The 26,184-nt window shown below is 39.4% G+C and overlaps 1 pseudogene; it reads left to right on the forward strand.

The window, feature by feature from the left end:
* The first annotated feature begins 255 nt into the window (after positions 1 to 255).
* The window catches only part of LOC150021331 (ubiquitin-ribosomal protein eL40 fusion protein pseudogene), a 30,146-nt pseudogene continuing 4,217 nt past the window's right edge, over positions 256 to 26,184 (forward strand).

Raw genomic sequence — 26,184 nt, forward strand, 5'->3', positions numbered from 1 at the left:
TGGGCCCCCGCACTGCGCGTTCTCTCGGTGTCTGTTGGAGCTAGCCAAGGTGTCTTTGCACGCTCGCCTGTGAGCGGGTACGGTGGCCCGAGAGCCCGCCTCAGGCCTGTCACATAACACTCCGGGAGTTTCCCAAGGTGGCCAGGGAGTTATCCTTAGGTCTGCCGCACTGTGCTCCAGGAGATGGTCTCTTGCCTGCCAGTGCTGGGCCCCAGACACTCGTGTACAGTGGAAGTGAGCAATTGGTGCTTATTGATGTCAGTGAGGTATTTTGGCACTTGTGCACCCCTGCTCGCCCAAGGCAGCCGGGGATCTAGCCTTAGCGCAGTGCTCCGAGTGAGTGTCTGTGAGTCGCTGCTGCCTGCTGTTCCTCGCGCGCCCCTGTTCGCCCAGGGCAGCCGGGCAGCTAGCCTAAGCGCAGCGCTCCCGGTAAGTGTCTGTGAGTCGCTGCTGCCTGCTGTTCCAGCGCCACAGCTGCCCACCGTTCCTGCACCCGCCTGGGCGAGTATTCCCCGAGCCCGAGGGAATGTTCTGCATTCTGGCCTGGCACTCGGGACTGGCTCCCGCTGGAGCTGGCCAGGGGCAACTGCGCACAGTCTTCTGTGTATCCAGAGGTCCCTCCCTGCGCCCGTTTGGGCACTGATCTTATGTCTGTTGGGGTGTGTCCGAGGGACCCCTGGACTCACGGCCCCCGCGCACCTGGGCCAGTGAATGATGGCACTTCCTTATGCGCGCCTGCGACCCAAGGGGAGGGTTGGGGAGTGAGCGTGCGCACCTCTGCACCTGCGCTCCTCAAGAATGTACTTTCACCCCCAAACTTTCCCCCCCTCTCCGTAGTTCACAAGAGAAAAATATAAAGAAAAAAATTACGATTTCACTTGCTCAGCAGCACGCTGTCTCCCGTCTTTCAGCGCCTATGCCACCTGGTCGAGTCCTGTCTCTGTCAGCCGGCAGAGATCTGCTTTCCTCCTGATTTCCCTCTGGGGAGGCCTGTGGTCACCAAAAAGCCTTTGTGTCCTTTCAGCCGTGGCTCGGGCAGCCACCCCAGTCAGGAATCCCATTTTGTCCCTTTTTCTTTTTTCACTATCTTCACTAAACAGGTTGTTCCCAGATGTTTTTTCTCTAATCCAGCAGTGCCAAGGCTCAACTCCTGCCAGTGACCAGCTGCTCACTGAGATGTTCTATCTGCAATTAGTCCAAACTACAGACGGGTCTCGGGAGCCTGAGAGTGCAGCCTCCCCTCACTCCTCTGCCATCTTCCCCCCTCCTAGTTACAGCTTTTAAGGTGTGGTTGGGGACAGGATTCACCCATCTTTGGGTTCACTTATCTTTGTCAAACTAGAGCTTAAATACCAACCTGTTTGTATTTCTACAAAATTTTGTAATGTCAGCATGACTGGGAAATTTTTTTCCCCCAGATTACACAATGTTTTACTACTGCTGGTCTAACAAAGATTGAACAATATTGTAAAATATATGTCTGGAGTGCATTCCTTTTTAAAGGAAAGGCTGGGATAGAATCAACCCAAAATAAACTTAATTTAAAAAAATATTTTATTCTCAAGGGTATGACAAATCTACTCTGAACTTATAGTATTGCTGAATACTGTATAGAAAAGTAATCGAAATAAATGGATGATTTTCATTTGTCGCACTATTATATGCCAATTAAAAAAAATCTATGAAAACTATTGAACTTGAATGTGTGGTCCCAAGGAACATCACAATAAACTGACCAGGTTGTTTCTGTTCATTTGGAAGATTTATGTAATATGTGCAAAAGCCACAAAAACTCAATGAATAACTGCCACCTGCTCACTGAGTACTTGCAATCTTTTATCCATGCAAAAATATTTTAAATGATTGTATTTGCATTTCAGGCCAGAAAACATCAAATATATTATACATATTACTTTGGCCATCTCATGATAAGGGATTCAGAAAAAGTTCAGCTTATACATTATGGTACCGATGAAGGTACTTCAGCTAAAAATAAGTTACACTAACATATATTTAGACTAGCATATATTTAGATATATATTTACATCTATATAATTACTGAATTATAGATGGAAACAGAACTATTCAATATAATCTATTCTCTTTACATTTGACTCCAAATGGGCAATTTATTAGGCTCCATAGAAAGTACAAAATGAGTATCAATAGTCCATTCCTTTGTATTGCTGAGTAGTAGTCCTTTGTGCAGGTATATCATAATTATTTATTCATTAATATTTGGGTTGATAGAGATTTGGGTTGTCTCTGATGCTGAATGAATAAAACCAGTCAAACAAGAGAACACACTTTATGATTCCATTTACCTAAAATTCTAGAAAATACAAACAAATCTTGAGTGACACAAAGTAGATTAATGGTGTCTGGAGACAAGGTGGGAGGAAGGAGGGAGAGAAGGATTACCAAGGCACACATAGAACTCTCAGGGTGATGTGTACATCTTTTTACTTCAGTGGTAGGTTGACAGGTGTATACATATGTCAAAATCTTCAGGTTGTACAGTTTAAATATGTGTGTTTACTGCACAATAATTATACTTCAATAAAGTTGTAAAAACTTTTTAAAAAACTACAAAGTGATATTACTCGGTGTTCTCAGACCCTTAGCTCTCTCTACTGCTAGATGTAATTAAAGTAGAGTGTCTGCTTTGAACCTTATATTCATGAGTACTTTTGGGTTCTAATAAAAATTGTGGGCATTATCTTTAAAAAAAAAGATTTAGTTTATTTAATTTTAGAGAGAGGAGAAGGGAGGGAGAAAGAAAGAGAGTAACATTGATCAGTTGCCTCTCACACATACCCCGACTGGGGACCAAACCTGCAACCCAAGCATGTGCCCCAACTGGGAATGACTCTGCAACCTTTTGCTTTGCTGCAAGATGTCCAACCAACTGAGCCACACCTGTCAGGGCTCAATATATTATTTTTATTGCAGCTCATGGCCACATATCTTATGTAACTATTGTGCCATTAATTTTGCTAATACTTTTTCTTTAGTGACGAGGAATAGATATAACATAGAAATTGTTGAAAGACGATCACCAAGTAAAACAAGCCAAAATGCATGATCCTCCTATGCAGTGGGTTATGTAAGTCTAACTGGGAAAGGATTTCTTAGCCAGGGCATTTGTTTCCATTCTATTCTGAATATCTTGGCTATTGCTCAAGTAATAGAGTGGTACTGAAGGATGGTATAGAACTAACAGATCAACTTTGGAGGGCTCAGAGTTACCTACTGAGATTCTCATTTGAAATTTATTTATGGCTAACTTCACTTGTAGAGCTGGGAAATCTTTCTACTCTGCAACACTCTTGCATTTTTTAAGTTTCACTTCCCTTTCTCTCTCACACCCACACAGTCCACCCCAACACACACACACACACATCATACATACACACAACAATGTACACACACAGAATTTCCTTTTACTTTATAAAGCTATCCTTCCAAATTATTTCGCCATTGTTATAAGGTTTAGCTCACCAACCTGAATGCATACATTTACAATGATGAAATGGATGCTTATGTTAAAACCATTATATGAAATGTTGTAAGCAGACATTTCTTTGGGCAACAGGAAATGAACCAGTCTATGATTGGGTTTGAAGTTTATATAATTTCCAGGGATATGGAGACTCTTCAGAGTAGAAACTGATTTGACTGCAGGTTTCCTTGTCAGTTCCTCACATTCATGATTTATGAAGCTTTATTCTGACAGCAGAATATTAACTCAGTCTGCTGTCTGCTTTCCCACAGTGCTCCCTCCACATCTTCGTACCAGTGATTGGTGTAGTGGGAGAGTGAGAGTGGGTTTGCTTCATGGTAGGTTGGCCTTGTCCCCCAGGAGGGTGAGGAATCTGATATGGGGAAGGCTAGCCAGGAAGGGAAGTGTTTCTCATTATTTCAGTAGTCAATGGCAAAATTTTAGGTACAGACTTTTATCCATATAAAGATAAGGTCGATTTTGTTTGCTTTATCCATCTAAGAGGGAAAGGCTGAGCAGTTTTATGAGCATTTTCTTGCTAATTAAAGTTTAGGGTAAAATCATTTCCCCCCTTATAGAGGCCAGTGGGAACATGTATGACAGGAAATTTTTGGCTCAAAGCCCAGTAAAAGATGGAGTGCAAAAATACTTCCCAGCATTGGCAGGGGGCGGGGGGCATTTGGTGGTCACTAAACAAACGCTGGAACACTATCTTGATTTCAGAATGAAATGCCTGAGAAGGTGGAATTTTTTAACCCTGAAAATGTGCCATTATTCACACATTTGGGAAGATTACAAATGGCTCAGGATCACCAGGAGCTAGGAATGTCTATGAAGAAAAAAGTACGTTATTTGTGAGGAATGATTTTCACACTATTTATGATTTCGGGGAAGTTCGATTGTTTTGATAAATTTGACATCAGTTTATAAGGACCATGCACAGAATAAGTAAGTAAACAAGAATTTTAGTTTTCTTTGAAAGCTTTATAATGTAGAGTGTTACTCCTTGGATCCGTTCCATTCCCCTGTTGGACAACATGAAGAGTCTCGGTTTGGAGCCTAATGTAGAATGTGAAAATTAATAAAGGAGACCTCCACCAGGATTGAAGTGGGGAGGGCCTGTAGAGGGCGCTACCGCACCCTACCACTCATCGTGGTTCCATAACAGGAAGGACAGGCTTTGCATCTCCAACAGGAAGATGTTTTCTATTCTCTCCAGACAGCAGCCTAGTCAGTAAGAGGCTGTCACAGTCTAGTCAAAGGAAAACCACCACCCTTTGAACTCCCAGTTTCTACCAATGGACTCTTTGTTTATAAGTCTTTACAACTTTCTCTTTCCTCTATAAAAGGATGTTCCTCTTCGTTGTTTTCCAGGCTTGTCAATGGTTTTGTCATAGCTTGCATGTCCTAAGTTGCAACTCTCTGCTGTTCCCAAATAAACTCATTTTTGCTGGTATAATAACTAACTTTTATTTTTAAGGCCAACAAGAGTCAGGGATCTTAAGCTATGAATTTACTTCTACATTTACATTTTATTTAATGTCATGCTAGTCGGTGAGATATGTGAAATAGAGGGGGGAAAAAAAAGAATATAAGACCAAGCTCTTGGCCACTATAATATTTAGGTTGAGAAAAAATAGTCAACAAACAAGACTGAGAAAGAACAGTCAACGTGCCAGAAAACAAACCAGGAGAGTGTGGTTTTTCAGAAGCTAAGAGACAAGAAATTTTGAAGAAGCAAGTAATTATCAACAGTGAAAATTAAATTTGACTAAGAGTAAATTATGTGAGAAATGTGAGGCTATAAAAACATTTATCTAATCTTGGATTATTACCTCTTGGAGGTTATTTTTAGCCAGGAGAGAATATTGACATAGTAGGGATTTTAGTCTGTCTGAGGTAGGTTCAAGAGTGTGGGAGAGGAAGAAATATGCTAATTTAGAAAAGAAGAGGAACAGACAAATGAAGCCATCAAGGAAAGAGAATATGTGACCAAGTGAAGGATTTCTGAAGTGGGAGATAATTCAGCCTGTTTGTCTGCTTGTGGAATGATCCAGTAGAGAAGAGGAAATGATGATGTAGGCAGCAGGAGGTGATTGTAGGAGAGAGGTCACCGGGTGGGTGAGCAGTTGGTGTTGGGGATCTGGAGGAATTCTTGTCTTTCCATTTCCATTTTCTTAATTAACTAATTAAAAAGTGATCTTATCAGCCAAAGGTAAAAAGTAGGGGTGTTGTAATTCTGAGAGAGAGGTATGAAATAGCCTGATCAGGAAAAGGGAAATTGAATTGTTAGGGAAATGCATTAATGACAAGGCTGTTAAGTATGGTGACAGATCTTGGCACTTGAGAATTCAATGGTCAGTTGGAAGGATTTTAGAATTATTAGATGATATTTATCATTTTGCAAAAGTATGAATTTGAATCATATGAAAAAATGAAAATATATCACCTAGGTAGAAAATAAAGCTTCATAATAATTCTTTTAAAAAATGATTCAAAAAGAAAAACTAACAATAAAATCAAACTTATTTTCCTTTTATACTTCCCTAAAAATATAGTGTTGGGGTTGAAAGTGAAGCATCTAAAAGACTGATGGTTCTAATCCAGAGAGCAGAAGTTTTAGGTTCATTAAAGAGTGAAATGCCTATTTTAGTGAAGACTTGGACCAGTAATACGAGCAAACATACCCCCGCTTTCTGTGGAAATGAGGTAAAGTATGACTGGAATGTTCCAGTCAATCCTCCAACTAATCACATGAGGATATTCTCAGGAAACATGTGCCTTGATTAAATTGTGAATTGAGAGAAAACCAAGAGCCTGGACAAATATTTCTAGTGAGGAGAGTCACAAAGGTCTTGGAATGTATCCCTCACTAACTACATCCAGGATTTACTTCACCTTCTGGCCCAGTTTTCATGCTCCTCCTACTTCTGGTTATATTGTGGGCTTGTAATCCTAGTGATAATCACTAAATTACTCTCTCATTACCATTCTGAATAAGTAGAAAAAAATTTTTTCTACATTATTAAATATATTTAAATATAACGGTCGGTGTTTATTTCATGTTTTCCTTTAAAAATTACTTTCAAATGTGTCATATTATCCTCACATCAACCTTATTAAGTAAACATTGTTTATTGTTACTATTATTATTAATGAAGTTTTAAGATATTTGGTGATATATTTGTGTTTATATATCTGGGAAAGAGGCAAAGATAATACTAGAATCCTAGTTTCCAGATTCCAAAATTGCCCACTGGTTACTACAACATATAGCCTTTCAAAATATTAATAATAATCATGAATCTAGCATTTTAATTAAGCTTTTTTTAACTAGGAGTTTTCTCAGCTAAGTTCTGTGCTTAATTATGATATTCGCCTGCTTAAAACCTTATTTGTGTGTGTGTGTGTGGCAAAATAAGGATTTGTAATTTGAGAAATCCTCAAAAACAATAAATGGTAAATAAATAAAAATAGTCTCTGAGAGAGAAGCCCTTATGTATTACAAAACCGAGTCCCAGGAAAATTAAGAGACTTGCTTAACATCATGCAACTGGTTAATAGGATTACAGCTGGGATTATGTTTCTTGACAACTATCTCAATGTGTTTTTCATTGAGTTACACTGTCTATAGAAATTTAACTGCAAAACCACCAAACCTGAGAGCTGGGAGGGACTCTAGAGATTGAGTTCAACTCTCTCTTTTTATGGAGGAAGTACAAATTCAGAAAATTAAATTGTCATTGCAATGTTATGTAATGAGTGTAATAGGAAGTTAGTATGGGACTGTGCCTGCCTCAGGTTTCAAATGAGGTATCATAAGGAAAAGGATTGGATAGCAGGGAGTGTATACAGGCAGCCCTGTCCTCATACACTGATTTTTAAAAAATTTTTAAAGATTTTATTTATTTCTATTTTTAGAGAGAAGGGAAGGAAGGGAGAAAGAGAGGGAGAGAAGCATTGATGTATGAGAGAAACATCGATCAGTTGCCCCTCACATGCCCCCAACTGGCCCACAACCAAGGCAAGTGGGTGACCTTATGGTTTGCAGGCTATTGCTCAACCCACTGAGCCACATCAGCCAGGGCCCCATATGCTGATTTTTAAAGAGAATTGCACACACAGAGACACATAAAAACCCAAAAACATGACTCTTTCACCCCTCTGCCAGATTAAGGACATAAAATAACTTCAGAGACAGTGGGAAAAGAAAGAGATTGATATAGAGAATTCTTTGGAGAAACCTGGTGCTTTGCTTTGAGTTTCCAAACTTTGGAGGAAGTTTTGAGATATGCTGGTTTCTAAGCCCAAGGCCAATGAGAGTACCATTTGATAGGCCACCTCCATCTTCACTGGAAGAGTCAGAAGAACGTTGCTTTGGGATTACTTGAATTCTCATATTTTGCATAGAATATGCCATTTCTGTGGATCAGATGTGGGCCATTTAACATGAAAGAGCCCATATGAGACTTTTGGGTTGCGTCTCACAGTGCCACCTCAAGGGGCAGAGACCTCTGCAGAGAAATGAAGGAGAGGCACTGTGCAATGCTTCAAAGCTGACAGTTCAGTATCCCACTACCACCCAGAACAAAGGTCTATTCCCCAGGGTTACGAGCTCCTCAGAAAACAGGAGACTAGGTGGGAAACTGCAGAGAACAAGAGAAAAAGAGTTGACTTTTTGTCATCCCTCAGTGCCAGAGTGGACAGTCCACATGTGATGGCACATCTAATTTCTTCACTGCAAATGGTGTGAGTGACAGAAGATCTTGGCCAGGACAAGTGGAGGGCAGAGGGCCAACTCTGCGCTTCCAACATTAAGCAAATTTGGGTTGGGGAAGATTTAGACACAGGCCAAGTACAGAATTGTTAAATGTACATTCTACATACTTAAGTGAGACTGTTTTTGACTTACGCAAATTGTAAGATGTTGTTTTAGCTAGGAGTAAGTGGCAACAAAAGCCATGTGAGCTGTCAGAGTCCCTATCAGGGGTGGGGAAGATCACAACAAGAGGGAAATAGAACTGAAGGTGCATCTTGTTCACAGCCCATGATCAGTATGCCCAGCATGCTGGTTATAGGAGTCATCACAGAATTCATCTAGGATTTCTTCCCCTGCACTCCACTGTCTCAAAATAAAAGGTATGAGAATTAAAAGAAAAATTTATTTGCTTTCTAACTTATTTGCTACAGAAAAATTAAGAAAATATTTGTATCTTGAAAGTTTAAAAAACATCTCATCACATTGTGGATTTCCAGTAATGTCTGGTGAACAAACAAATGGATGAAATAAACACAGCCATCTCTGAGAGGCACGGGACGGGGAGTCGTTAGCATCAGGCAGGCATGAGCAGCTGAAGACACTAATGCCAATCAGAAGAAACACTAATGTCTGGGGGCACCAAGGGAAGAAAAACACAAAGCTTGTGTTATGTGCCAAGACAGGCTACCAGGCCCATCCTGATGGTGTTTAGGACACCAGCAGTGAGATGTAAACATGGGTCAGCTGAGTTACTTTACATGAGCCAAGTTATGTACACAGTGTGGATCCATGCTCTCAGTCAGGAAAAGAACACATGGAGCTTGCTGGCCGTTTTTAAAGACAGGAGGCTCACAATAAATATTGTTCTTTCTCCCTCAGAAGAATCAACAGGGGCAGCAGGCCTTGCCTGTTCCCCACTAGAGCTGACTCTCGCATATGCTCAAAATCTTCATCCCTGACTTATACTCTCATAGCTGAACTGCAGCTGCCAGTGGGGTTTCTTCCAGGGGCCATGCACAGCTCCAGCATTTCTGGAGGACTGAAATGAGTGACTCTCAGCCGAGGTCCAAGTGTTGCCAGACTGTTCTGTCTCATACACTGGAGAAGAATCTGGTTATGGGTGCAGGCTTCCATAGGAGGAGTCTACCCCAGGCATTGGTAAACAGTCTAGGATGGGATTGGCTGAGAAGCTAAATGACTCCTCTAGATCATATGGAATTATGGGCTAGAACATCTGAAATAAAAGAAGCACTCTTGGGCTCTCCGACTGGCTGGCTCTGGCTCTTTGTCTGCCTATAGGGCTCTCTTCTTCAAGGATGCCTGGATGATCATGCTGCAGCTGCCTGAATTTCCCAACAGCCAGTATTTTGGATGGGAAGGAACTCTGGGCACAACCTAGGATCAGGCTGGCCTCGCAGAGGGTGGCAGGTTTATTCTTTGGGTGTTCAGGAGGGGACGAGTTGTGAGGCAGAAGCCTGTCATTTTTCCAAAATTGTGTAGCTTTTGTATATTATGTTGTTTTAGTTTGTAAACTAACCTATAGGAATAAGATAACTAAAAACTAACAGGGGGAATGCTAGGAGAACTCAGGTATTAAAGAGTTTAGCCTTAATTGATAGGCTTGAGTGACTAAAGCATGTGGAAAGCTGTTATTCCAAAATTGTGAAGCTTTTGAATAAAGACTCCTTTCTTTTATCACCAAATCTTTGCCTCTGGAATTTTGCCTAGAGGGTGGTAGTAGGCAGCAGGACCCCAATTGCTGTTCAGTAACATTGCTATTAATGTCCATATATTTAATTTCTACTTCACTGTCAATAAGTTAGTTATTAGATTTTCTATATGAATTGGCAATAAAAAGTTCATAAGACAAAACACATAAAGATCAATGTTTATATAGTTAAAAAATGCAATCTAGAGAGTGAGTTTCTTTTTCTGCTTTGCACTATTTCAGGATTGAACATTACTTATATGTATTCAGCAACCACTATAAGTCTATTTTTTTAAATAAAATTAGCATTTCAGCACCATCTACAAATTCTCTTATATTGCAAGTTAAATACATTATCATGAAACTGATGTGTTAAATCCTGAAATACTATGTAATGGTAAAAAATCATGAGGATGCTCTGGCTGCATGGCTCAGTTGGTTGGAGCCTCATCCCATATACCAAAGGGTTGTAGGTTCGATCCCTGGTAGGGCACATACCGCAGTTTTGGGTTTCATCCCCAGTCAAGGCGTATTATCCCCAGTCAAGGCGTGTGTGGGAGGCAACCGATAGATGTTTCTCTCTCTTAACTCTCTCTCTCTCTCACTCCCTGCTTCTTCTTTATCTAAAATCAATAAACATATCCTTGGGTGAGGATCAAAAAAAAAAAAAAAAAGATTTAACATGAATCAAACTCTTGTATCAGACTATTCTCATTTTTAAATAAAACATTGCTCATGTATTCAATATAATTTGGTTAACTAACTGAAATGGTAAGATTTCTTACCCCCTTTACTATATGAGAATGTCTCTTTGGGAGTAAAAAAAAAAATAGTTTATGACAATATTTCCTAAATTTAAAAACTAGCAAAATTTTCTTTTTTCAGTAGAATGCATTTTTTTATTTGAAAAACTTGACTTCCATTCCAGATACTTCAAACTTTATTTAAATGCAAATTGTATCCTGAAGTACTTTCCTTCAACATATAATTCTCACTTAGAGACATAAGCAGTTTAATATCAAAACAATTGATAAAAGCAGTTTATTAAATGGAAATTTTTGTTAAGTTCATGACCTTCCTGAGAACTTTAACTCAAACATATTTCACACAATATAAATAAAAATAATGTGTTATATAGAAAAGAAAGCAAATGAAATGACTCAGAAAACTGCCCAAAATCTGAACATGGTTTTATTCTCAGACTATAGCAAGTTTCTACTCAATACCAAGATGTTCAATGGACAATTAGATAGGCCATATTCCAGAAAGAGGGTAGATGCAAAAATAACTGCAGAAGATTGGAATAACTTCTCATGAAAGAAATATACCTCTAACATCTTTGAATCATACCTGAATTATGCATATAACAATGGTAGAATCTTATTAAAGCTTTAAAAGTTTGAGGTTGAACTTCTGGCCAAGATGAAGGCTTAGACAGACACACTGCATCTCCCTCCACAACTAAGAAGGAATACAACTACCTCAAAACTAGAAACAACCAGAAGTTCCAGAAAATTAAACTGCATGGAAGTCCAGCAAACAAAGATATAAAGAAGCAATACTCATCCACTCCAGAGGGGCAGATCTGGGGCAGAGAGGACGCGGTGCGGTGGCAACAGCAGCAGCAGCAGTGGCAGGTCAGCGGAAAGCTCAGTCACATGTTTTAAACAGTCAGCAGGGACACCTGGAGAGCTTTCCCAGCTTCACACCAGACCTCGCAGCTCACGGTTCCATCACAGGGAAAAATCAAGCCTCATTGCTTCTGACTGTGCAGAGCAGGTGGGGTTGGAGCAGAGGCAGAAACTGCCAGTCTCAGCAGAGTCTGCTTGTTTAAAGGGCCCCCACGGTCCTAGAATGTCCGCAGACCCACCCACTCTGGGAAGGACGGCCAGGACAGCAGCTAGAGGGGTGCCAGTCCGGTGTGGTAGTGGAAGAGGTGCCTGGAAAGGGGAGGCGGCATTGTTCCCTCTCAGACCCCTCCCCCACACACAGCGCCACAATGTGGTGAAACAGGTCGCCCTGCACTAACGAATCACTAAGGCTCCACCCCTTACAACATAACAGGAGTGACAGCTCTACCTGGGACACGGAGGCAAACAAACACAGGAGCCTGTGAGAATAAGGAGACAGAGAAGTATGGCCCAAAAGGGGAAATGGACCAAGGTTCCAGTGGGAGAACTAAGCGACGAGGAGATAGCCAACCTAACAAACAAGGAGATAGACAACCTACTAGATGCAGAATTCAAAACACTGGTGATAAAGATGCTCACAGGCTTGACAGATATGCTTGAGTACGGCAAAGGCATAAGAGAAGAAAAGAAGGCTATGCTAAGTGAAACGAAGAAAAATCCACACAAAACCAATGGTGAAGGGAAGGAAATCAGGGTTCAAATCAATGATTTGGAACATAAGGAAGAAAAACACAGTCAACCAATGCAGAATGAGAAAACAAGAATTGAAAAAAATGAGGAAAACTTCCCAAATTTTGCAAAAGAGATGGACATACAGGTCCGGAAGCACAGAGGGTCCCGGACAAGCTGGACCCAGAGGAGACCACACTAAGATGCATCATGATTGAAAGGCCAAAGGTGAAAGATAAAGAGAGAGTCCTGGGGGCAGCAAGAGAGAGGTAGAGAGTTGCCTACTGGGGGTTGCCTATAGGACTATCAGCTGATTTCTCAGAGGACTCTTTGCAGGCAGGAAGGGACTGGCAAGCAGTATTCAATGTGGTGAAACGCAACCTGCAACCAGGACTACTTTATCCAACAGAGCTATCATTTGGAATGGAAGGGCAAATGAAGTGCTTCCCAGACAAGGTAAAGCTAAGGGAGTTCATCACCAAGCCATTATTATATGAAATGTCAAAGAGACTTACTTAAGAGAAAAAAGATCAAAACTATGAACACTAAAATGATAATAAACTCACAACTATCAACTGCTGAATCTAAAAAATAAAAACAAAGCCCAACTAAGCAAACAAGAATAGGAACAGCATTATAGGTATGGGGATCATTTAGAGGGTTATCAGCTGGGAGGGGGGAGGGGGAGAAATGGGGATATGGTGCAGGGATTAAGAAGCATAATCGGTTGGTACAAGATAAATGGGGAAGTTAAGAATAATATAGGAAATGGTGAAACCAAAGAACTTATATGCATGACCCATGGACATGAACTAAGGGGGGAGAAATTGCTGGAAGGAAGGGGGGGTACTGGGTGGAGGGGAGCAAAGGGGAGAAAAAGTGGAACTACTGTAACAACATAATCAATAAAATATACTTTAAAAAATTGTTTGAAGTTTCCTCTTAACTGTATTTTCTCCTGTGACCAGCAATAAAAAGATTTATGTTTAATATAAAAATCTTCCTAAATCCACACACCATGTTTCTAAGTTATTTAATTTCTTAGTTCTTAAAAGAAGGGAAAATGTCTTTTCCCTTTAGTAGAGTAAATTATTCTAAAAAGTAAATACAATAATAAAAGTATGGCACCATAACCAAATCTGCTTTCAGTTTTGCCTCTAATTGTTTTTCTTTTTCTTTTTTTTTTTTTTCAATAGCTTTTCACATTTTTTCCCCACCATAGGTCTATTTGCTCCCGGTGGGACAGATTTTGCCCTTTAGCTCCAGGGGTTGACATGTTACCCAGGATTAGTAAATAAGTCTCAGTTCTAGCCTACTTCCTGAAAATATTGAGACATTCTCTTCTGCTGTATTTATTACCCTGTGAGAATGTGAACCTGGAGCTTCCAGCTGCTATCTTACCAGTATGAAGAAAGAACTCTACAGAGATAAAGAATTGAAGAGGTTTACTCATAAAAACATCACCTAAACTCCTGAATCCAGCCATGTCTGAAGCATCTGATCTACTCCCAGGACTTTCCCCACTCCAGAATCAATTAATTTCCTTTATGTTTATGCCAGTTTGAATTGGGTTGCTATTAATTGTACAGAAACAATCCTATTATTTGTAACACTTCCCCTTCCCTCATCCCACCCTATCCAATTGGTCTCCAAGTCTTTTTAAAACTACTTCCTAATTAGCTAAATCCATCTACTTCTAATCCATTCTAACTATCTCTCTAGGGCCATTATTTTTTGGCTGGACAATTACAACTTGCCTTTAAAATGTAAAAGAAAATTTAGTTGTATGAGAAAATATTGCAAAGTTCTGACTGTATGTTTTCTATATCTCCCTATTTCTATAGTCTGGAACTGAAACTGCTAACATGGCACCCTGCAAACAGGAAGCATGAAAATATTTCTATTCCAAAAGGACAGTAACCAAAAGTATATCTTTAAAAAAATGGAAGGCTTATAAACCTAGGTCATCTGGTCAACCTTGCCTTACAGCATTTCACACAGAATGCAATTTATTCTTTAAATTGAATAACAGCCTCACAAGATAATAAAACTATAAAAATAGACAATGCCCCTGCCCTGTGGGACCTCAATATTTCTTGCTGCTACATAAGAGAAAGGACTCGAAGAGAGAAGAGAAACTCATGATTAGAGTGGGAAATAACCTTTGAATTATATATTTCACTAAAAACAAGTAGCAAGAAAACAGAGAGAGGGGAAAAATTAACCCCACAAACTGTTTCAATGAGGAACTAGCAAACTACATGAAAAGTAATAATCTTTAGGACAATAATCCCACTATTTTCATAAGGAACCTGTTTCTCAAGATCTTAGGATAATAAAGAGATGAGCATATATTTAGAGATGTCCTTAAAATAAAAAAAAAATAGTATTTTTATTGTTATTCTATTACAGTTAATTTCCCTCCCCCTTTGCCCTCCTTCATCCAGCCCACCCAAGAAGTTTTATGGTCTACAAAACGGAATAAAACAATCACAAATTTATGGAGCATTTTCCATTTGCTTGGGCGTGATGGTATTCTCAGTAATAGTAAACTAAGGCTCCATATTTGGAATTAATGATTATAAAAATCTCATCTTACAGTATGACTGTTAACTTTAGATAATAGTAGCAATGGCTAATGCTTATGATGGGCCACATAGGTGCTCTTCTAAGTACTTTAATACTTTAGTTCATGTAAATTCTCACAAGTAAGTTACAGTAGTCCCTTTCTATATCGCGGTTCACTTATAGTGGCCTCACAGTATCACAGGATTTTTAAAAATATTATATTTAATTATCTATTATGGATTTTTCCCTATATCACAGGATTTTGTGTACTGTATATGTATGTTGTTAAAGTTACGTAGGTTTAAGAGTGTAGAATAAATGTAAGGTTCCTACTTCGTAGGGGGATCTAGAACATAATACCCAGGATAAGTGAGGTAATACTGTATTATCTTAACTGCTTTTATAGATAATAAAGTGTTGTATTAAATGTGAGGTGACCGAGGACGCTGAGGCAATTCCAGCAGGCAGAATGTGGACGAAAGGGGGGCTGCTGCACGCTCAGGCAAGTCAGCACTGAGCAGAGCAAGCACCGTCCTTTTATTGAAATTTGAGGGTGGCAAGTACAGGATACACGCCATATTGCATAAAGAGAAAACAGGATGCCAGGGTTCAAACATTAACTACTTTAAGTACAAAACAAAACTATAAGTCTTTAAGGCTAAGCTTCAAACAAGATGATAAGACAAGGGAGTAATGGAGTACTCAGGAAAGTCTCTTTATTCTCAGGATACCATAGCTCAGTGGCCTGGAACAGCTTGCAGCTGCCGGCATTAGCAAGTCCAGCTTGCTTATCTGAGTCACAGGACACCTGGTCAGGGGGGCATAAAGAAATGCCCCTACCCAGAGACTTGATTTCCACCAACAAAAAAGGCACAGAGAATTTAAATGCTGTACCCAAATTACATAGCTGCTAATATTAGAACCAATATCTAAACCCACTTACTCTGACTCCTAGGCCCACTTATTTGAACATAGTTCATTATGTCTTAGGAAGCTTAATGAAGTCAAACAATCTTGGATAGTAGCAACAAAAGCCTAAAACAAATTTTAACTTTCTATAGTCAATTCCACTTATTTTTTATCCTTTGTGATCTTGTATGTTACTTTTTTTCTGTTATATTTTAAGCACAGAATCAGCTTCACCTTGCAACAATAGGACAAATATTCATTTTAATAAAGGCCCTAAATGATCACTTTCTCTGTCTGTAGGGTTGGTTATCTATCCAAGTACAGAATTATCATGAAAACTACTGCAATTATTTGCCCATAGGCCTAGGACCCTAGCTCCTTCTTGCCAGGCTAATAGCTGTACCCATCTCCATATTCCCAGTGTCTTTGTGGGGTGCACATGGACTGGGTAAGAGATCTTAGAAGTATAAGATTCACCTGGCTGACTAGATTGCTTAGAGCCCAATCACACCAGACTAATTTCATGACTTCCTAATATAGAAGACAAGAAAATTGATCTCTGTAAAACACTATACCTAGCCTACCTACTCTTGCCTACATTTGGAAGATGGGCACCTACTGAAGCCCAGCTTATTTCTCTCTCCATATCAGCATGTGTTGCTGAGAAATCACATGAGCTAACACAAATTATACAAGTCATGGTAAGGTTCCCAGTTCCACATGTAAGGACCTTGGGAGATGCCACTCTGTCCTAACCACAAGTATTATAAAAAGCTGAGCAGGCTTAAAAATCAACAAGTCTTCTTGGATCCATGATAGAGATGAGGACACAGAGCAAATGGCTTTCTTCCCCCAACACTATAGCGACAGGCAGGCGCATACAGGAAGTCAGGGCTTACAGGAGCAGCTTAAAACCACCTGGGAACCAGTGCATGAGTAAGAAAGCTTAAACTGCAATTGACAAATAGCTGGAGGTTCAGTGCAGACAAGGCCAATGGCTAAAAACTCCAGGGGGACCCAGCCATAGGGGATCCCCATACTTTTTTGAGTACACCTGAGTACTCAGTTCTTAACAAGGCCTGCCCTCAAGAGAAACTACTTAACCAGAACCTAACCTGCTGGGATGTTATCAAAGCTAACTGACTTGTGATACCCAACTCCAGTCCACCCTAGCCAACTGGTCTCACCAAAGGGCAGAAGAAAAAAGACTGAGAAACTCTTGTGAAGTGCACAGTCCAGAGGCATAGGCTCACTATCAGTCATGAAAAATCTTTCCCTCATTTTATGATACCTTTTTGAAACTTGACAAATACAATAAATTTATTACAAAGCACCAACAGAAGGAGGAAAAGGTCTGTTGTATTAGTGTGTGAGTGTGTGTATTGTTTTCATGTTTGGGGCGGGAAGTCAGTAGTGAGGGGTAGATTAGAATAAAGCTCTTTAGAAGAATGTGTGTTTAGCTAAGATGGAAAAGAAAGTGATACTAAATCTAACACTCAAATAGATAAAGCTTCAACCATCTTCACAGGAAATAAATGAATAATGCTAATAGTTGAATCCAATTTACAAGGCACTAAACGGATATTATAAGAGGAAGGGAGATAATTAATCTTCAGTAGAACAATGAAAGATCAGCTGCACTATTATAACAGTGCTACAATCTAAGACACTGAAGGTGCTTTGTCTTCTAGTATATTAATCAAAGATCATCCAGAATTAGGATGTTTAATTACCTGCAAAGATTTTTTGTATTTTTTATCTCTGCATGAAGCCACTGATTATAGTACATAAAAGTTTTCCTTTCTTATTACCCACTGCATTAAGATTATAATAGCAACATTAACAGTTTCTCTGTATGGAAATTGACACTTGATTGCAAAATTATTCAACAAAGCTACAGTTTTTATGACTAAATATTGGATTTCAAATTTTATTAAGTTATAGTTTTGGTGATTCTTTTGAGTATTTGGTCTATATTTTTTAAATCTTAGAATTCACAGCAAATAGTTTCATTCTACTTTCAGTTGTTTCAGATAAGAAAGTTAAAGCCACCACAGTTAAAGTCAGGGAAAAAAAAAGTCCAAAAATCAATTCCATTTCTGTAAATGTGTAACATTGGTAAGGAGAAAAGTTTTGTACAATCTATGCCACTTTACAAGCACATAAAATGGAATGAGCGGAAGATCACATATCAATTCAAGCACATTCTTTACCTTGCAATATTTAACAAGTTTATACTTAGAAGCTTTGTGAATAAAACCTCTACCATTATCAAAATGACATCATCATCATCATCATCAGAATGACATTGGCTGGCCATCTTTTGAATAAACAAGTTTTAAAACAGAGGTATCTTTTTTCCCCTGCCCTTCTTACACATACATTTTCCATCCAGTTTCAAGACTATGTCCAAAGTCTCTAATATTGTATCTTCTACTTCTTTCTATCACCTTGACCATCCCCCTAAATATATTTCACAAGTATAATCTCATTTGCCTTTCAACTGCTTCTCCAATTCCAGTCCTATCATATATTTATTTTACACTAGTCAAGAGGTCCTCATCACATGTAGAATGATTGAGCTATATACTTTCACTTTTATATCTTTGAGATATTCTCTTTATTCTAGAGATAAAACTTAAACTCCTTAGGATAGCAGCCACTACTTGCAATGAGTTGGCCCTGGTTACCTATCCAGTTCTATCTCCTATGTCATTCTTTCATCTCTCTATTTTAGTCAAGCCACCAAATGTTTCTTGAAATGCTCTAGAGATGTTTGCCAGTACTTACATTTCTTTCTCCATAGAATTCCTACCCCCACCAACTGCACTACACTTGGGAAGTTCTCACTATATTCTCAAGATCCAAGTAAACACATGTGTTCTTTACATGATTCCTACCACTCTGCCCAGAGGTTCCAGTATAGTTACTTTAGATGCCTTCTCTCTAACTTTTGTATGTCCCAAAACAAAAATAGTATTTAGCACATCGCAAGGGCTCAATAAATATATTCTGCATTAATTAATAAATTTTATGTTATTAGTAGATCAGTATGCTCCAAGCATTTGCAAGCTGAGTTACCAAAGACCCTTCAATTTTGCCTTCACATGCCCACTTCTAGTAGGCTGTTTTCCCATGACAGACACTATTCTAATCCATATTTGTATTAAATAAAAGTAAATAGAAGAATATTTGGTACAAATACAAAAAGAAAAGCTTATTACTTTTAAGAAGGGGTTGTCAAAAGACAATTCTCCATGAATCTTTAGTATTTCTGCATCTTGCAAACAAAGGTACTTTCTGATCTTTTGTTCCAAACTACTTTTTTAAGTATGTTTGCATAGAACAAGCCTTGAAAGACAGCCTCCCTTCAAAGAAGAATGCAGGTTTGTTAATTATTCTGTATAAAAAAGATAATGCCTTCCTCCAGGCCAAAGATTGGTCAGAATTGCTTGCAGCTCACAGCACTGTATGTTAATTCCAATTTCTCCACATCTTCAGCAACACTCCTCACTCACCATCTTTTTTATATTAGCAGCCCTGTGTGTGTGAAGAGGTACCTCATTATGGTTTGGCTTGCATTTCCCTAATGACTAATGATGTTGGCCATCTTTCCTGTACTTATTGGAGAAATGTCTGTTCAGATCCTATTTTTTAATTGGGTTTTTATCTTTTTATTGTTGAATTATAAGAATTTTTTATATGGTCTGGAAACTAATTATCAGATGTATGATTTGTAAATATTTTCTCCCATTCTGTATGTGTGTTTATTTTCTTGGTAGTCACTTGAAGCATAAAAGTTTTTGATTTTGAAAAAAAAAAAATTCAGGCCCCCCTAAGCTTGGTGTTCCTCAACTCTTATATAAATAATCCCTGTGGGACTTAGGGGCCTGGGGGAAGAAGGAGGGAGAAGGTACACCACTACAAACATGAGGCTCATGCTTTCTGCTGTGCTATGATTGATAAAGTCCTTTATTTCTGATTTTGAGTCTCATATCTTCCTCTAGCTTCCATGAAAGTATGCCCAGCTAACTTACTGTTTTATTAATATTGGGTTGATGAAAAAACCTGTTTAGTTTTTTTCTGTATAGTGGCTCTAGTAGTACTTAGTCATCTTTAACTTCATTTGAAACAATTTTGTTAGATTGTATTAAGATAAGTGTCATATCAGTGTGCATTTTTTTTAAATATTACCAAAATTGGTGAATTTTTGTGCAGCCATGTTAATATTGAAGATGGAAGAAAATATGTGATAGTTTTGGCATATTATGCTTTATTATTTCAAGAAAGGTAAAACTGCAACTGAAATGCAAAAAAAAAAAAAAGATATGTACAGTGTATGGAGAAGGTGCTGTGACTGATCGACCTTATCAAAAGTGGTTTGCAAATTTTCTTGGTACAATTGACATTTTGACCAAATAATTCTTTGCTGTGGGGCTGTCTTATGCATTAGAAGGTGTTTAGCAGCACTCCTGGCCTCTACCCACTAAAGGCCAATAGTGGGAGATAGTCAACATACTCAAAATACCCAAATCAAAAGTTATTGGTGAAAATGAAAAAACGTGTCTTTTATTTTATAGAAAAAAAATGTAAAAGACCTTTTGGCCAACCCAATTGTTTTTATCACTGAGGATGAGATGCTGATAGAGCCATGGATTCCTATGAGAAAAAATAAAAATAAAAATGAGAGCCTCGTGGACCTGTGTTAGAGATATTAAAAGACACCCTGGGATTTGGGATAAAATCCTTGAAACTGAAAGTAAATGTGCCATGCTTACTGGTGTATAGTAATTTTCTCCCTCCATGCTTTGTCTCTTTCCTCCCATTACCTTAATCTCAGTTTCTTTATAGAGAAAAATAATTAGGCGTGGGCTGAGGTATTTCTGTCTTCATGAGGTACTAAAGAAAACCAAGCACACCTATACAAGTACACTGAAAATCTTCAGGGACAGGAAATTCTCAAATTTTTAGAGCTCTGTTGGATATAAGCACCCAGCTTATCATCCTACCCAGCCCTGCAGGGCAAGAACATGACCAAATTCAACTGTTGCTGTTTGAACAAGGTTCACAGTGAGGGGTGGAAATCTAACATGACTTTGTAGGTGGATCATTTGGAGCCAATTCAATGTACTGTTGATGCTTCTGGATGTAGAGTAGGATTGTTGTACTACATATACATACTTAACCATCCATTAGTACCATAGAGCCTTCTCTCATGAGGGGAGAGCCACATGTAGAGAAATGTTAGTGGCTCAAACTCCCTTGTGAGATATTATAGGGACTTAGGCCCAGGGGCTGAATGAATGCCAGATGTCCAGAAAGAACACCGCATAAGCTGACCATAATGTAACCACCCCTCCATTTCCTAGAAAAAATACATAAGTAGTTATTCTTCTCTCCCTTCCACCCTTTGCAGATGTAGAGACCACTGCTCCACATGCATAGCCAATTAAGATTTGACCACTGTAGCACCTTCCTGGAGTGACAGTAGTGAGCAACCCCACCACCATGCCCTCACAATGCAGGCAGAGAGGTCATTGTTAAGCAACACACACACACACCCAAAAAAAGAAGTGGTCCAGCCTTGACATAGAAAAATCTTTGCACTACTCAACTTTTACACAAACTTGCCTTGTCCCCATCTTGTAAGAGCAACCCAATAGTTTGGAGGACTTACCGTTCCTCTGTGCTGCCTCCTCACGCATAAGATTAATAAAATTTGGAACTTTCTCTGAAGGTTCCTCTTGATTTCTATCTTGAGGAATCCAAAAAGCCCAATGCAAGTAATACCTACAACTTCCCACCAGTGGGTGGGTCAGGAATTAACATGCAAGCCCCTATCCTCTAATATCCAAAGCCCTCACTGTACATAGATGTCCCGTTGGATGGCAATCAGCAGCCCCAATCTCAATGGCCCTTAATGGAGTATTATAACACCTCTTCAGCAGGAGTTGCTAGTAAGTCCTGAGAATAACATGTAGGGGCATGCACACAAAGTAATTTAGGTGGACTCACAACACTCAGCACCTACAGAAATGTTTTTTAAAAACTTGTTTATTTTGTTCCCCCATGACCAAAAATGGAGGCCCAACATGTTATTAACACTTCAGGCATTGGAGACAGTATTGTCTCATTTGGATATTCTACTTTGTTCATTATATCAGCTAATCTACAAGTCAGCATCATTTGAGTACAGCTCAATGAACAGATTGCACTGGAACCTGTCCAGCAGCTATGGAACACTCTCAATCTATGCAGCCTCACAACTGAAATGACCTCTTTGAGCTGTGAAACTCTGTGACCGAAGATTTTGTGTATTAGAGACTATGGCAAAGAAAAACAGCCTGCACCAAGAAAATCCCCTTGTGATGACTCTGGACTTGTGGCCTCCCTGATACAGCTACTAGGTATACTACTTTCAAAAGCAGCTATCAGCTTGCCACTGGTTTCTTGCCAAAAATTAATACCTAATCTAGGATATTATAACACTGTGGCCTGATATTCCCAATTTGAAGTGGCTCCTCCTACTCAATAGCTACAAAGATGGGAGGAGGCCAGCAAGCTTCAACAGTCAAGTGGAAATGGCATACTCAAAAATGTATTCACTAGTCCTGGCTCCAGTGCTAACGTAGCTTTACATGAAATAGTAGCAAGTATCACTCTAGGAGAAACTTTATCCTCTATTATACTTCCTGAAGCAAAGCCACTGGCTCCGTAGGTCCTCAACTCACAGAGAGATTCCTGTAAAAGCCTGGTCCTGGTTCAACCAAGCTGAACCCAATGATATCCACTGGGTTGCTAAAGCTATTCAGTTATGGTACCAGCTCTACAGTAGCAAAACTGTAAATGATCATTCTGTTCAGTGGTCATTCCCAAGCCCATTCTCAGGCCATTCTCATAGCTCTGGTCAAAACTCCCTTTGATAAACCTTGCTATATTATTACTGACTCTTGAGATGTTGCTCGTGGCTTATTTAGTTTGCCATTTGATAAACTGCAGACTGGTAGATTAAAGATACTCCCCTTTAGGACTATAAATGATGGAAATAAATAGCAGCTATTTATTATACTGCCTGGGTCATTCTAATGGATATCCATGATAAGGGCCCATTCTCTGACAAGACTGATTGGAATCAGACCACTGATCAAGATTTGCCACCTAGATTACCACCATTTCTGCCTGGATCCATGATCATTCTTGACATGACAATACATCCAGCATCACAGACTTGACACATAGTAAAGGTCTCTATATTTCTAATGCAAAAGCTAGCTCTACATGTCAGATTTGTGACTCTAGCGAAAAGCTGACTCACCACTGTTGACACCTAAGTATGGACTTGCTACTCCCATCCACTCTGGCAATACCATTCTGGCCTTGAAAATTAATGTGAATTGTTGGTTAAAGGACAGTTCACAGATTGCCTTTACTTCTTCTACCAACTGCAAAGTTAGGAAGCATGGTCCACAAGACTCCCTTCATTTCTTATATCAATTCCAGGTTTAAGTGGTCCCCAAGACCACCTTTAATAATTCACTAGAAGAACTCACAGAATTCCATAAAAGTTAAGTTGTTATACTCATAGTCACAGTTTATTATAGGAAAATATTAGAATCAGCTAAGGGAAGAAGTTCATAGTGCATAGTCTAAGTATAACAGAATCCCTGGCCTTCTCCGATTTGAAACAGAACCCACGAGCTGTTTAGTTAGGGACCCGATTGCCCGCCGCCAGAATTATAACTCTCAATACCAGAGTTTAGTGAAAAGAAAAAGAATTGTTTATTTAACAGATATATAATTTAGATTATTTGCGGATTTCTGCCTCTAGGTCTTATGTTCTTAAAACACCCACAAACACATAGTTCTGCCTCCCCCTACCAATCCAAGCTACTTTTAGAGAAGTTAGAGATATTGTTTCCCTACTTCCTAAACACAGTTCAGCTTTACTGGTAGCTGTCAATTATTCAATTCTGATTGGGGAGGTCTTTCTGTGTGGTGGCGCCCTTCAGCTCTCAATGCAGAAGCGCCTGGATTCTCAGCTTCCTTGTAAACTGCCTTCTTCCTGCAAACTGTGTGGATCTCCTCTCCTTCTCAAAACCACATGGCAAAAGCCCTTCTTAAAGAAGCCTGGAGGCCTCCCTTGAAGCAGCCTGGAGACCCCCCGCTAAAAATGTCTGCAACTACTTTTAAATCCCTGACTGCGTCCTCTGACGCAGTGGGTGTAGCCACCAGTTCTGATCATTCACAGAACCCTACGCAGGCTCTGTAGGCTCCTTCTGTACCATCCCATGGTCCAAGACCCCTCCCATCTTCCTGGGCCTTGGAAATTTCAAAGCAGGTCTTTGTGCAACAAAGTTTCCAGCCACTAGCCCCAGGCATACAAAGGCATCCTGAAGCTGCTTCCTTTTCCCTATCTCCCAACCACAAACTCTGGGGTTTGTTTTTGGACTCCCCTGTTTCTGTAACATAAGGAAGTTCTAAAATGGGGAGCTTTCAGTTTTCCTCTTCTTCAAAGAGTCATGGATGTGTTGCTTTTCCAGAATTGCTTTGTGATAATACATATGGTGTATTATCAACCAGAGAAACTCACGTGACCCTTGGTGTTCTGCATCTTATTGGGGTTTATTTCATAAACATGGTTGGTCAACCACATGGATGACCTCAGTCTCCAGACTCTCAGAAAATCGACCAATACCTGCATGAACCAAGGCTCCCACCCTAAATCACCCTATGGCTCAAAGCCCACAGTTAAACAAAGATACTGTTATCAGGAAGGACATTCCAAGGGTTTGGAGATTAAATCCAAAGTCTGTACTTCTCTTTTCAGATCCTCTTTAGTCAGACAATATCTTTTTTAATTGCAAAATTTACTCAACAACTATTTAAGAGTCAAAATATTTAATGGACCTTCCACACTCCCTAACATCCCCACGTATCTGGTATTACTTAGTTTTGGAATTAACACCTATCTTTAGCTTTCTCAGCCTCCTCTTGTACACACATCTTAGTAAGGTAGTTTGGTCACTAAATGTGGCCATCTTAGAAAGGAATAATCTTCTCTCAGCAACTTCCTGGATGATGATAATGACCAAAATGTGGGGGTAACTATAAAGACCTGTTTTGAAAATATGAGATTCTATTCTGTTATGATACTGCTTTCTTTTTCTTATGAGTAAACTCAGTCTGGCTTGGTTTTAACACCTTCTTTGAGACTGCCAAGCCAAATGAGGCCTAGGAGACACAAAATGCGTTGTGAGTATGAAATTATTTTTTTAAGGTAAATTTGTAACTATTGAAATGGACATACTGTTTTTGTGGTGATGAAAGGAGAGCAAAAACCCTGGTACCTGAGGAAGGAACACCTTACATACCAGGAAGATGAGGAAAGAAAGTAAATCAATGACCTTTTTCTCTCATGACCTCCTGTGGAGCTTTCTGCATGAAAGAAAATACTCCAGGGTGGCTCATCAAAACTTTGGTTTCATGCCTTAAATTCAACTAATTCTTAGATGGGCTGTCCCCTTCCAGATGACTGTGACCATGATTTAATTGCCATTTCTCTTAACTTTCTCAAGTGGTCCATCTGAAAGAACATTGGATGGCCCTGACTCCCAAAATATATCTTCTCCACCTTAATTCCTCATCATTCTGTTGGACAGAAAAATGTCAACCAGCTGATAATGTGCAAAAACTGGTAGTCCCTCTAAAAATAAGGAATAGATTCAATTCTTCAAACTTGGAACCCTACAGCCTACAATCCAGCCAGGTGATGACATTAGAAGCATTCTCAATCTGTGCCACTGATATAGGTTCGGTCTGAGTGGCACCATCAATTATAAAAAACAGGTTTTCCTCCTGAGGGACACCCTTAAGGTTGTATTTTTCATATGGAAGCAAGGGTAACATGGCTTCCCCCCAAATTGTGACTTGCACCTTAGTGGGGTTTATAAGAAACCTTCAGTGTTTATGGAAACACTCCTCAGGCCAGGGAGGCATTCACTTCAATCTCAACTTAATGACCAGCTTGATATGAATGAGAGAATTGACCTAGATTTCTTCCTTGCAGGACAAAGTGGAGGCTAGGCAATCTCTAATATATCTTTCTATACCTGGCTTATTTCCTCAAGTCAAGTGGAAGAGTCAATACGGAAATTTAACGGAAAACTTCCTGGCTTTCTAAGGGGTGCCCTAATGGTTCATGAAGGTATGACATGGTTGAGATAAATAGTGCAGTTAGCCTCATTCTTCTACTTGAAGTCTTGTTTGAAATGAACTTAATTAAGTGCTTTCTAATACAAATTATATTGACCTGGTCACAGTTTCTATCAGGTAGATTAGACTGTTATATTGAAGACAATGTAGAACAAGGGCTTCATTT

This window comes from Furipterus horrens, unplaced genomic scaffold, assembly GCF_987537825.1.
Source record: "Furipterus horrens unplaced genomic scaffold, mFurHor1.1.pri manual_scaffold_1, whole genome shotgun sequence".
NCBI classification, from domain to species: domain Eukaryota; kingdom Metazoa; phylum Chordata; class Mammalia; order Chiroptera; family Furipteridae; genus Furipterus; species Furipterus horrens.